Source organism: Pelophylax lessonae (genome assembly GCF_965119305.1).
Source record: "Pelophylax lessonae genome assembly, chromosome: 4".
Taxonomy (NCBI): domain Eukaryota; kingdom Metazoa; phylum Chordata; class Amphibia; order Anura; family Ranidae; genus Pelophylax; species Pelophylax lessonae.
Window position 1 is genome coordinate 179,911,368 of NC_138771.1, and position 14,914 is coordinate 179,926,281.

Genomic DNA, 14,914 nt, shown 5'->3' on the forward strand with positions numbered 1-14,914 from the left:
GTTGTCCTCGATTGTGAATAGTTAATTTGGGGTATCCTACTAAATCCCTTCTCATATCCAAGTTCTTAGAAAAAATACGAAAAAACACATCCCCTAGACCGGTTATTGGAGACAATGAGCGGAAGAGTGTGTGCACCTGGCTGTGTGAAAATACCCCGTAACTGACTGTGGATTAATTAGTGGGAGACCCGGGCACAATTAATCAGCTCCTGGGGGGGGGGGGGTAGCGCTACATAAAGAATCTCTCCACTCTGAATCCATAGACTTCTAAAAGGTTTGGCACTATGTTTGGAGTTTGTGAACTTCCTTCTGAGTTCACTGAACCTCCTATAAACCAAATGTTGCCCAGTTTTCTCATCCCTGGTGATCAAATCGAACTTGTATGTACTGTATAGGCCACTGCAACTCGTGCCTTTACACTTTTATGCCAACTGTACATTCAGAACATGCAACAGCCTGAAACAACTGCAACTGGAACAATTGTTTAAAATTAGGCTGTATCTATAAGGGCTCTTTCACACTTTCACACGGGCGCTCCGTATGTCCGTATTTCATCCCATTTTTTGCGGATGAAAAACGGACATAATGCATGTCATTGGGATTGCGGATGTCAGCGGATGATATACGGACATAATGTATGTCAATGGCATTGCGGATGACCATCCGCTGACATCCGATTTTCGTCCTTTCAGTTCTGTTCCGTTTTTTGGAGCGGAACAGAACCCTATTTTTCTTCCGTTTAAAAAACGGAACGGATGCAAAATCGGATGTCAGCGGTGTCATCCGCTGACATCCGCAATCCCCATAGACATACATTATGTCCGTATATCATCCGCAAACAGATGGGATGATAAGCGGACATACGGAGTGGATGACACAAGTGTCATCCGTGTCCGTGAAGAAAAAAAAAAGTGCCGCAGCGGAATAAAAAATCGGAGCGGCCGTGTGAAAGAGCCCTTATAAGGACCAGCGATTCTGGATGAACAGTTGCCACAGTGGCAAAAAGGAATGATCTGCAAAGTTCTGCCCACTGTCCTAATATGAGCAATAAAGCATGTTTGATGGGTTTTGTTTGAAGTGCAGAAACATAAAAATCTGTATTCGAAGAAAAACTGCAAAACTATTGGTAATTCCTACCAAAAACCAACAAGAAATAGGTTTATTAGTTGCTTATCTTTGCATACTGGGAAATACAATGAAGCACCTAATAGGCTGATATTGCATCACACTTGTTCTAACAGGTGAGAACAATGGGGGATTGATCAAAAAATTCAACCTAAGTCGATTGTATTTTTTGAAGACCATGCACAGAATTCTGTTTGATTCCTGTTGCATTTGCATTGCATAGATAGCATGATTGCAGGTTATCAGTTGATAGGCTTTTACAATTTATGTATACCTTACTGTTCATAGCAAAGCTAGGACTGCATTATGTAAAAGAAACATGGATACAAAACACATGTCAATTTTTTTTACTAAATTTAAGTGAAGAAACACCAGCAGCGCTGCTTATGTTCCACAGATTGATGTGTGTTTTCTTCACTTAAGTTTATTTTAATTTATTTTAGGCAGTGGCATCTATTGTGGTAGCTGGGTTTTTAGCGTGGGAGATCAGCACATTAAATATACAAATTTTTTACTAGCCCAATAAGAATACCTTTTAACTTTCATGATGAAAGTGGACCAAACAGCGGAATAGCTACTGTAGATGTCTAACTAATGGCTAAAACAGCTTTGTTTAATAAAAATCTGCAATCTATTAAATATAAACCCCTCATGCTCTATGTTGCAGCATTCTGATACAATGTGCGCTTCCTTGACAATTGCACCTATTGTGGTTAGCAGGTTTTGCTGTGAATAAAAATGGACTGAAAGGTTTTTTTCTCGCCCTTGGAGAACGTGACTGCTGTGTTTGACAAGATGTGATTCCAATATAACACAGGATTCTGTTTAATTTCCCCATCCACACAAAACTGAATCCTTTGCTTCTGGTTTGTGGAAGCCCATTTAGGTCTTGTTACCATTCACTAAATTTTGTATATCTGAGCAAAAACAAAACAATATTTTAATATAAAAAAATTTGTTTTGGGGCTCCAGTTTGTGACAATACTCTTGTATATTTGCTCTCTGCTTTTCTTCCCATAATTAGTTGAAAAGCATTCACTCATGCTGGAGGGCCCTACAATTTGGGAGCTAAACAAGTCTCTTGGGATTCCGAGATGATTATCTCTGTGCCGATAGCATCCTAGCTAACAGCAGGAACTGAAGCTGCATGGATGGCTTGTTGATGCAGCTGATCAGACAAGACTCACCAGTTGTCTGATCAGCTTGCATTTTATTCTGAGTACATTTGAACTCCTTGGCAATCATGACAGGGAAGCAAACGTTACCTAATTTTCTCAAAACTGAACAGTTTTCAACAAATCACTGCACTAGTCTCTTAGATTTACTTGAGAAAATGGAAGTTTTAGAACTTTTTAAGTCATCAATTTATTACTAATATATGGCTGCCAAGTTCTGATCCAGTAGCTGCATTTAGAGCCACTTATAGACCAGTGCCTGAGGCGGTAAAATAAGAGGTGGCAGCACCAAGTCAAATGATATTATGCACAAAGCACACCTTAGGTAATAGCATTCACTGCTTGCTTTTAATAATTATAGTGGCATTCCCATCTTCTTAAGTGAGATAAACCAGATGGCAGCACAATATTATATGGAAAAAAAATCAATAATAAATGCATATCAAGAGATGCATGTGAAATGTTTCCTTATGGTTCCCAAGTTTGGATCCAGGGCTGTCTTTAGAATAATAAACCACTAATAGATCAGTGCCTAAGGCAGCAAAATAAGAGGGGGCAACTTCAAGTCAGAAAATAATATGCATAAAGCACACCTTAGGTAACAACATTCACTGCTTCATTTGATAGATTATAGTGGCATTCTCTCATCTGATGTGAGATAAACCAGATGGCAGCGTGGTATTATAAGCATTTTTATAAATAATAAATGCATATCAAGAGATGCATGTGATATGTTTCCTTATGGTTAACAAGTTCTGATCCAGGGCTGAATTTAAGTAATAAAGGTGTACAGGTGGCAGCACCAAGTCACATAGTATTATGCTTAAAGCCTTAAAGCACACCTTAGATAATGACATTCACTGCTTGCATAGGTTATAGTGGCATACTCATCTTCTTAAGTCAGACAAACCAGATGGCAGAACAGTTATCAAATTCCTGGTTTTGGAAGAAATCTTTTTAATCAACAATAAATGCAAATCAAAATGTTCATGTAGTGTGTTTCTGTATTGCCTTTGAAAAGTTTAATGTTAAGCTAGCCCTACTTTTGAATTGATTGATTGATTTATTGATTGATCGATTGGTATGTATTAATATGTAGATAGAATGGCCATGTAGTTCATGCTTTTTAAATACAGATACATAAGAAGATGTTCTCAAATGCGATATTAATCTTATGTTTGAAACAGAATGAAATGCTTTCCCTTTAATTGATAAAAATTGTTATACTGCCAGCCAGGGTGGAAGATTGAGGCATCGATGTTCATTTAGAGTGAAATTTATAAATGGGACAAGGAAACACAAATGCTGATTACTATGTAAAGGAAATCCACACAGACACACACACACAATTATTTTCGTCCCAAATTTCTGGCACCCAGTATTTACAATTTGCATAGACAGAAAGCCAAAGCTATTGCTGGGCTTGGAACACTTTCATTAGTATTTGTAATAACAGACGAAATATGGCATACCCAGGGGATCATTTCCAGCTGTCATTTCCAAAAATATACGAGACAAGCAGTAATAATTAATACCTGGTATTACCCTTGCTTATTCCAACCTAGAAACAAGGAATGCTGAACATGTGATACAAAAATTAAATGAAATAAATACTTACATACATGTCTATCAATGTTAACTATCAAGAGGTCACAAAACTTCATTTTTCATTTAGGCTCCTTCAAAGAGCATATTGTGATATACATTTGACAAGTGACATTCAACAATCCAAGTGACGAATTGCCTAGTGTGACACCAAAATGGAACTATTTCATTTAATAAATTAGCTCTCGCTGGTATTATATCCAAGTGTAATTACCTTAAAGAAAGCTGAAAGGAGAGACATCTCTAATTGTAACCACATGTTTCCCCCTCAGGGATTGTCATTCCACAGAGTGCTGATGCTCTGTTACTTCTTTGTCTCTGTTTGAAACCCCGTTTGAAAGTTGGTGACAGCAAAGCTTTTCTCTTGGGACATGAGTGCCTGTAATTCATTCATCTGTGGTCACAAGGCTACTCACAGTATACCCTTTTACTTAACTGACTGATTCATTTCAAAACAAGGTCATCTATCAGCCTCAAAATTTAGCAAAAAATATAAAATAAAATAAATGCAATAAAATAAAATACAGACACCTGTGACATGAATTGGAAATGTATAATAAGGGTCTTCTAATGGCTTGTTACTTTCTAATTTTGAAGCCCAATCTGAGAAAACACTGGCATCAAATTATAATCTGCCTTTAAAATCTATTTAAATAAGCACTACTAAGAATGTGTGAGACTGACGATCTACTTAAGAAGATACATGTTTTCCCTAATATGCATGTTGCAGTAGTCTATAGCAACCATTCAGCGATCATTACCATTGTGCAGACAGCTCTAAACTGTTGATAGGTGAAGCAGGATTCATTATAGAGTTGCTGCACTTCATCACTGCACTTTGCATCATTGCTTAATTAAATAAAGCCAAGTGTCTTGTTTCATTGCAGGTACCCTTATTAAAAGCTGTGTGACCACTAAAGCTAACACATAGAGGCAGAGCTAGCTCCTTGACCAATGGCAATGCCACAAACTTAATGCATAATAAAGGTTTACACTCACGTGTGCTCTTACATTAAGCAAATAGCTATTTTAACAACATAAAGAGTTAATGTGCAAAGATCTATAGCCTGATAATGAAACATGTCCTCAGTCACGCAGTGTTCTAAAATCTTTTGCTTATCCTGTTATAGATTTAAGCATCTTACTAGCTCTGTAGTGTTAATATGATTTATTCTTTACATGCATTTAAATATTGGTGTCCATTGTCCAACATACATTGCAGATTCACAGAGATACACAGTGATGAGATGAATAGATATTAGAGCATCCTCATCTTACAAGAACAACAATCTGCTTACCTTGAGCAGGTAACACTGTGCATACATGTCACCAGCAGTTCTATCCACTCCATCCAGTGACTGGGAGCAAATAAAAGACACAACTTGTATAATCGCTGCCTCTACTTTCATTGCGTCTGATCCAGCAGGTCCTTATGTTCAGCTTGGATGCCTGTGTATGCTTTTTCTCGTTCCCTTACACCAATTACCATTCATTTGATCAGTCAGGGTACCAGGAATGTAGATTACTGCCATTTTCTAAGACAAAATTTCTTGCTTTGTCCTTTTCTCCTCATTTCTTTAAGATTGCTATCCCCTCTAAGGCTTGTTCTGCTTCTTTTAGCTAAATAAGAAAATCACAGAAAAAAAAAAAAAGTGTGTTGTCCTACTGATGTTTCTTTTCTCTCACTTGCTATTCAGCTATTGGAGTGAAACCTTCTCTAACTTTGATGATTCTTTGCTTCTAGCATCCTTGGCAAGAGTGCTGCTGGACAATTAGTGCTTGGAGTGGCCTCCTGTTCCCATGCTGTGATTTAATGAGAGGACACACTTTCTGCTCTCACAGCAGCTTACTTTAAATGGTGCAGAATTGGACTGATGATTATTTCACAGCTCTGGAGCACCAGCAGTGCTCTCCCCAGCAGCATATCTGCTGCTGTGCTACACAGTAACACAAGGCAGATCGTAACATACATCACCTTCTCCATCAATTGTCTGACACACCCACTGTGACGCTGGGTGCCACTCAGCCTCATTCACTATGAACATACCAGATTGTGTCCCAACACAAAGAGCCTGCTTCATTTATTAGGCATATAAACACAAGGCTAATATACATAGGCTCATACCCTGGGAAAGTCATCTATGCATCTATCTAATTTTATATCTACGGTTTTACAAAACATACATGTATTTTTCATTTATCTTAGGATGGAGTATCACTGGAAATGATGTAGTGTATATCTGAAATGACATAGTAACACAGTAAGCATTTTTCTGTGCTGGTAGAAGACTGTGATGCATGACAAATAGAAATATGCAAGGTAAGGCACCTCTGCAAAGTGTGCTTCCTAAAGTGTCTGAGCTTTTTTTTTTTTAAATACAGGCTTCCCCCCCCCCCCCTTTTATTGGTTGAGCTAGATGGACTCGTGTCTTTTTTCAACCAGACTAAAGACCCGTACACATGATAAGAAAATCAGAAGTAAAATTTAGTCTGACGAACGATCTGCCGATTTTCAGATCGTTAGTATGGTGCTTTCGACAGCAGATTCTGAAATTTTGGACAACAACAGGCTATACATTTTTTTTAGGTTGAATATATTTTTTATTGTCATTAACAAATTTCAAAAACAGGCTATACATTTTTTATTGTACGTAAACACAATGTCCAATTTTAGTTTAATTAGCACAGTTTTTGGAAAACGAAAGAACACATACAAAACAATTTAACACATGACATCACTTCTGAAGTTGAATTCTGTCATAGGAGAATTTTTGCATGTTGAGTAATCTCCTCACTTTCGATATGAGACTGGCATGCAACAAAAAACAAATTAGAAAAAAATAGGTATGTATGTCAAGCCTCAAAATTGTGTAGATCGGTAAAATGGCAAAAAACTGAAATAAACATATTCATAAGTAGGAAACACTTTAAACCTCTTTTGTGTTTATCAGTTTAGAGTTAACCAAAAAGTTTGGATAATAAGTTGCCACAACAGTTTTCTTTACTTTTTTTGAAAAAAAAGATTTAATGCAGATGAACTAACTGCTGTAGGCACCCTTTTCAGTATTAAAAGGTTGGTTCCACCCACCCAGACTGATGCTTTTGTTTGACAGCTTTGTTTGTCAACTCCTCCCCACTGACAGTATGTACAGTATATACAGTATCTCACAGAAGTGAGTACACCCCTCACATTTTTATAAATATTTTATTATACCTTTTCATGTGACAACACTAAAGAAATTACACTTTGCTACAATGTAAAATAGTGAGTGTACAGCTTGTATAACAGTGTAAATTTGCTGTCCCCTCAAAATAACTCAACACACAGCCACTAATGTCTAAAATGCTTGCAACAAAATTGAATATACCCCTAAGTGACAATGTCCAAATTGGGCCCAATTAACCATTTTCCCTCTCCGGTGTCATGTGACTTGTTAGTGTTACAAGGTCTCAAGTGTGAATGGGGAGAAGTTGTGTTAAATTTGGTGTTATCGCTCTCACTCTCTCATACTGGTCACTGGAAGTTCAACATGGCACCTCATGGCAAAAAACTCTCTGAGGATCTGAAAAAAAGAATTGTATAAGAAGATTGCCAAGGCCCTGAAACTGAGTTGCAGCACAGTGGCCAAGACCATACAGCGGTTTAACAGGACAGGTTCCACTCAGAACAGACCTCACCATGGTCGACCAAAGGAGTTGAATGCACATGCTCAGCATCATATCCAGAGGTTGTCTTTGGGAAATAGACGTATGAGTGCTGCCAGCATTGGTGCAGAGGTTAAAGGGGTGAGGGGTCAGCCTGTCAGTACTCAGACCATACGCTGCACACTGCTTCAAATTGGTCCACATGACTGTCGTCCCAGAAGAAAGCCTCTTCTAAAGATGATGCCCAAGAAAGCCTGCAAACAGTTTGCACTGAAGACAAGGATTACTGAAACCATGTCCTGTGGTCTGATGAGATACAGATAAACTTATTTGGTTCAGATGGTGTCAAGCATGTGTGGCAGCAACCAGGTGCGGAGTACAAAGACAAGTGTGTCTTACCTACAGTCAAGCATGGTGGTGGGAGTGTCATGGTCTGTAGCTGTATGAGTGCTGTCGGCACTGGGGAGCTGCAGTTCATTGAGGAAACCATGAATGCCAACGTGTATTGTGACATACTGAAGCAGAGCATGATCCCCTCCCTTCAGAGACTGGGCAGCAGGGCAGTATTCCAACATGATAACGACCCCAAACACACCTCCAAGATGACCACTGCCTTGCTAAAGAAGCTGAGGGTAAAGGTGATGGACTGGCCACACCCTATTGAGCATATGTGTGGCATCCTCAAATGAAAGGTTGAGGAGCGCATGGTCTCTAACATCCACCAGCTCTGTGATATTGTCATGGAGGAGTGGAAGAGGACTCTAGTGGCAACCTGTGAAGCTCTGCTGAACTCCATGCTCAAGAGGGATAAGGCAGTGCTAGAAAATAAAGGTGGCCACAAAAAATATTGACACTTTGGGCCCATTTTGGACATTGTCACTTAGGGGTGTACTCATTTTTGTTGCCAGCGGTTTAGACATTAATGGCTGTGTGTTGAGTTATTTTGAGGGGACAGCAAATTTACACTGGTATACAAGCTGTAAACTCACTATTTTACATTGTAGCAAAGTGCAATTTCTTCAGTATTGCCACATGAAAAGATATAATAAAATATTTACAAAAATGTGAGGGGTGTATTTACTTTTTTTGAGATACTGTTTATATATATATATATACATATATATATATATATATATATATATATATATATATATATATATATATATATATATACACACACACACACTATACTACCAAAAGTACAGGGGCGCCTGGAGATAACAACCGATGCGGCTTATTGGCTGCTTGGCTGTTATCCCAGCAAGCGCGAGGGGATGCTTAAAACAGTGGTAAAACTAAAAAAAATTCAAAATAAGTAAAAAGGAAAAAAAAATGTAAGGCTACCCCCATTGCCGTGAGCTTGCACGCTAAAGAGAATGCATAGGTAAGTTGCTCCCGCAGATGAAAACAGTGTTCAAATCACACATTTGAGGTATGGCCGCGATCGCCAGAGGGAGAGCATTAATTTAGCAAAAGATCTCCTCTGTAACTCCAAACTGGTAGCCAGTAAAAATAACAGTTGAACGCCCTGACAATTTGGGTGTTCATCGAACGGGCGAACATCCAATGTTCAGCCCACACTCATGCTCTGGCTGAACTGTTCGCCCAAATCTACCTGTGGATAGTGTTGACATGCTGCAGAAGGAAGCAGCTGCAGATGGGGGAGGCATGGCAGGATCACTACATATTTTCTGTTCTTTTAAACAAAAAGCTAAAAAAGAAGTCATAGTCAGCGTTAAAAAAGAATGAAAAAGAATAAAAAAAAAGTAAAAAACTGGACAAAATTATTTTCTTGCAGAATCAACAGATAATAAATGGGAGAACAGCATTGTTCATGCCCATTCGCTATGAAGGGTAGGTGGATTGTGCATGTGTTGTATATGAGGTCTATCGGTTTGTGCTACATTGATGTAACCTGGCAGCCAATAAGAGTAGACTGGAATATTCATGCATGAACAATGAAGACTTCACAGTACTAGTCACATGTTAAGTGAGCATGGGTACTATGTGAAAAAATTACTGAGCGAGTAGAGCAAGAAATCTGCATCAAATTCTATGTTCAGCTCAAAAATGCCTGTGTGGCAACTATTCGGATAATTCAGAAGGCTTTTGGGGATGAAGCAAGGAGGGCAGCGCAAATAAAAGTGTGGCACAAATGCTTTAAAGATTGTTGAGAATCTGTTGAAAGTGATCCATGTTCTGGAAGGCCTGCAACAAGCAGAACACCCGAAAATGCTAAAAGTGTACAGGATGCAACCAACAAAGATCGGTGTGTAACCTTTCAATATTTATCTTCTAAAAGGACAAAAGGGGATTGGACAATTTGAGGAGTAGAAAACTCGCTTAACTAAGCCACTAGTACGTTAACACAAGCAATAATTATGTCTTTCATATTTAATGCGTTAATATAGAAAATAAAATTGATTTTTGTCATGCTTTTTCATAGTTCAGGACACATTTTGGTGGGGATAATTCAATGTTATCAAAACACACAATTTCCAGTTATGCATCTTTGAGTTTATTCATGCATTTTTAATGTGTTCATAATATTTTATTAGGATGTGTGTATGTCTGATGTTGTTTTGTTGTTTGTGTCCTTGGAAAAGAAATAAAATGAGAAAAATAATGTGTGCTTCAATCATGTGGAATAGTTATATACAGTATACTGAAAAAGGAATATATTCCAACGTGTTTGCACATTTCTTTATATAAAATGTACAACTTTTGATAATGAATTGTAACTTTTTGGCAAATATTAGTAAGCATATGAAACAGAAGATGCATTATTTTTATTTTTTAAGTTCTTTAAAAAAAAAAAAAAAAATGAAATGAGCACTTTTAGGTCTGAAAACCTTATTTTCCAGCAAAAATGGAGAGCAACTTTTTTAGCTTCAGAGTTCCCCCACTAGTTTTTTTTTCTCCCCATTTTTATGGACAAACTTCTGTTTTCTGCTTTTGTTTCAATTTGTCATCAGTTCCAATCCCAATGACACAGAAATCAATGTATATGACTAAACAAGAAACAAAGGGCAGGAATTACTGGTGATTGCTGTTCATCGAAGAACTGTAAGACTTCTGAAAGGGTATTTTATGATTTAGGCCAGGTTGACATATGTGTGGCCGTGGGTTCGTGCCTGGGGTCTGGGTGCATGTCTATTTACCGGTTCAGGTGCGATTCAGGACCAAATGTTTGCCTGAATTTGTACCTAAACCGGACCTAAAAACACACACAGGACCTTTTTGCAACCTGCTCTGTGGCCGCTTCAACCCTTGGAGAACTGGCTTCATTGAGAGCTGGTCACATCCACCTGTCATGCAAAATGGATGCGGGAAAACCCGCATCCAATTCACACATATGTGAACCCAGCCTAAGTCAACAACATAACTATTAACAGTAAGAGTATTATGAACAAACATTTATAGTGGTGATGGCTTGCGAATATGTTTTCTGCTAGAGGACCTGGGCACATGGCTACTATTGAAGGAATCATGAATCTATGCTAAATAGTTCTAAAGGAGAGAGTCAAGCCAACTGAGACAATGAAAAAAAAATGGAGAGGCTTACTAAGATATGAAGGTAATATTTTATGTTCAAAAACCTACCAATACACTGGACAACAAGTTTTCTTTTACCAAAAGTCCCATACCCTATTAGGGTTTTTTTTCCTATCCATTCTTTTACCAAGGCTTTTGCTTCCTGAAAAACATTTGGTGATTTTGAGAGATCCTTTCAAACTGTGCTCAAATAAAATTTCAGAATGACCGAGTCACAAAGGAATCTTGAGAAATATGAAATGACCGTGTAACAACCATCATGCATTTAATTGCATAATGTTTTTGACATGCTGCATGAGCTTAACAGGGCTAAAAAAAATTTGCTGTAGATTTTTGTGTGTACTTTATGTCCAATGCACCTGGCTGCAGTGTCAACAATGCACCTGGCAAGCATTGATGGATTCCAGTTACCCTGATACCATTATTCCATTATATCAATGTCCTGGTGAAATCTTTCTCCATGTTCCTAACTGCACCTAGATTTTTGAGAAAGCGGTCCAAGAGTGAATGCAAAAAATATTCTTCAGTGACATGTTGCACTTCATGGTCTTGTAAGATGTAAGAAGTTTGTCAACTAACTGAATGTCATTTGGTATATTGTAGTAGCCAAGAAAAATCCCAATGGTGTCCTTAAATGATTTCCAGGTGATTTTCTCTGGCCCCCACTTACAGATTTTTAAACTGCTTGCCATTAATGATGTATCTAGTCTGTGGACCCACAAAAATGTCTTCTTTAATCTTGGCATTAGTTATCCCTGTAAACATCTGTCTCAAAAAACAACAAGCTTCACCTTCGTTGTGAAGCACTTTCACAAAATGTTTCATCCTTCCAAGTTTTATACCCTTTCCAACAAACTATGCAATGAAAAACAGGGACTTTTAGTTTAGGTTGGCATGGTGTCCACCGTAGCATTTGTAGTGGCAGAGCAGTGTAGGACTGGCCATAAGAGGGATTATGATGCAGTAGTCCAGCTTAAGCATATATTGCAATATGTGTGAACTAAAAATCCCTGTTATTCATTGCATAGTTTTTTGGAAAGGGTGTATAGCAGTGTGCAGAGGGTCCATCCATAATTTGTAGTGGTAATATGAGGTCACACCCTTTTAGCACCTGATAGTTTAAATACATGTACAAGCTATTGGGATTTGAGCACAGCTATTTATTTTCTCTATTGTAATGCAGGTCAGTGACCAGACCTGAACTCAATAGCTCCCCCCCACTTTGTGTCTTTATGCCCCAGGTTGGCATGGTATCCACCATTGCATTTGCAGTGGCAAAGCAGTGTAGAACAGGCCATAAGAGGCATTACTTTAATGCAGTTGGCCAGCTTAAAGCGTGTATTGCAATATGTGTGAACTGAAAACCCCTGTTTTTCGTTGCATAGTTTGTTGGAATGGGTGTATAGCAGTGTGCAGAGGATCCATCCAGAATTTGTAGTGGTAATATGTGGTCACACCCCTTTAGCACCTGATAGTTTAACCACTTTACCACCGGAGGATTTTCCTGCTTTACGTCCAGGCCACTTTATGCGATTCGGCACTGTGCGAATTTAACTGAAAATTGCGCGGTCATGCAATGCCATACCCAAACTAAATTTACGTCCTTTTTTTCCCCACAAACAGAGCTTTCTTTTGGTGGTATTTGATCACCTGTGCGATTTTCATTTTTTGCGATATTAATAAAAAAAATGCGACAATTTTGAAAAATAACAATATTTTTCTACTTTGACAGTTAAAAAATATCCAATATATTACATGTTTGTCATATATTTAGGCCAAAATGTATTTAGCTACATGTCTTTGACAAAAAAATTCTCAATGAGCGTATTTTTAACCGCTTTAAGACCGGAAGATTTTACCCCATTCCTGACCAGGCCATATTTTGCCATTCGGCACTGCGTTAATTTAATAGACAATTGCGCAGTCGTGTGATGCTGTACCCAAATTAAATTTATGTAATTTTTTTCCCCCACAAATAGAGCTTTCTTTTGGTGGTATTTGATCACCTGTGCGATTTTTACTTTTTGCGCTATAAACAAAAAAAGAACGACAATTTTGAAGAAATAACAATATTTTTCTAATTTTTTTATATGAAACCCCCCCCCCCCCAAAAAAAAAAATGTAAAAATCAAAATTTTTTAACATTTTAGGCCAATTTGTTTTCTGCTACATATGTTTGGTAAAAAAAAAAATCGCAATAAGCGCATTTTGATTGGTTTGCGCAAAAGTTATCGCAGCTACTAACTACGGGAAATTTATGTCATTTTTATGTCATTGTTTTTTTTGTTTAACTAGTAATGGCGGCGATCTGCGATTTTTTTTGCGGGACTGCGACATTGCGGCGGACAGATCAGACCCTTGACTGACATTTTTGACACTTTTGGGGGTACCAGTGACATTACTACAGTAATCAGTGCTATAAATATGCATTGTTACTGTAAAAATGACACTGGCAGGGAAGGGGTTAACTTTTATTGGTGATCAAGGGGTTAATGTATGCCTGGTGCTTACTGACGTGTGTGGGGGGGGGGGACTGTGTGACACAGGCTCAGATCGCAGGTTCAGATATGCTGAATTTTGTAATCTGACCCTGCCTGTCACATAGGAGATCCGCCCGCTTTGTTTACACAAGCGGGCGGATCTCCACACTCGATCCCCGCTGCTCCTCCCCTGGCCCGGCTCCCGCTGTGACTGAATACAGCAGGAGAGAGCCTCCGGCGGCGCGCGCGCCGCCCACAAGGGGAGGAGTCCAGCAACGTAGGTCTACATCGCTGGACGATAACAAATCACTTTGCCGCAGTAGGCTCAACGTGAGCGGCCGGCAAGTGGTTAAATAAATGCACAAGCTATTGGGATTTGAGCACAGATATGTCTTTATTCTTAAAATGTGGGGAATCTCTACTCTCCAGATTTGACCTTGAATCATTACTTTTATTGAATATCTCAGTTTTTTTATGTTGAAAATCTGTTATTCTCTCCTATCACCTTTATTTGCCTGCCCCAGCATGAGCACAATGCATTCTTTTGTCTATCCTCTGATATCAGCCTATGCCCCGTACACACGACGACCGATCGACCGATTGTATGCTTGTTAGTATGATGCTTCCGACAGCCGACAGCGCATTTTCGGCCAAACAGAATCTGTCGTGCAGGCATTAAAATTTTTGTTGGCCAACACCAGAACGGCCGATTGTTCCACAGTCAGTACAGATTTCGGCCGACAGACAGCAGATTAGCAAGACTGGGCATGCTCAGAAAAGAAAAAAGACAAGGAAAGTTAACCATCACATGACATCACTTCTGCAGTCGGCTGTTGTTGGCCGACAAAATTCGTGTGCAGTCTTTTGCAGTTTTCAACAGACACGACAGCCCTGGACAAAAGACGGCCGATCGTTCAGCCGACGATCGGTACGTGTGTACGGGGCATAATGCTCTAAAGCAAATTGCAAGTGATAAAAGACAGGAGCCCCAGATATTAGGGCATCCTCCTCCAAACACCGCCTATTAATAGCAAGTACCTGGCTATACTGCACCACTGCTGCCCTAAGAATTGGTGCGAGAATCAAATATTTATGTGAAAAAAGGCTGCCTTTGAAATAAAGAAAATGAATGGCGTGAAAAAAGGACAGGAAGGTAAATGAAAAGTGTTTATATTTCTCTCAGGTGACTCTCATTTGTGTATTGAAACTCCTGGGAAAGCCAGTTCAGCTGTGAAAGGATGTTATCTGCACAATTGAATATTGGCCTTATTAGGCCTAATTGTGATACCAGTATAGTTATATTTTATAGAGAAAACAACTGCTTTCTCT

At 38.8% G+C, this 14,914-nt stretch overlaps 1 protein-coding gene across 2 annotated transcripts in view; it reads right to left on the reverse strand.

Annotated features, from left to right (window-relative positions):
• GRM3 (glutamate metabotropic receptor 3) overlaps window positions 1-5,836 on the reverse strand; it is a 400,891-nt gene extending 395,055 nt beyond the window's left edge. For both annotated transcript variants that reach the window (XM_082253205.1, XM_082253204.1), the window contains exon 1: window positions 5,204-5,836. The gene's annotated coding sequence lies outside the window, so the exon portion shown is untranslated. The remainder of the gene's footprint in view (window positions 1-5,203) is intronic.
• Window positions 5,837-14,914: the final 9,078 nt, after the last annotated feature.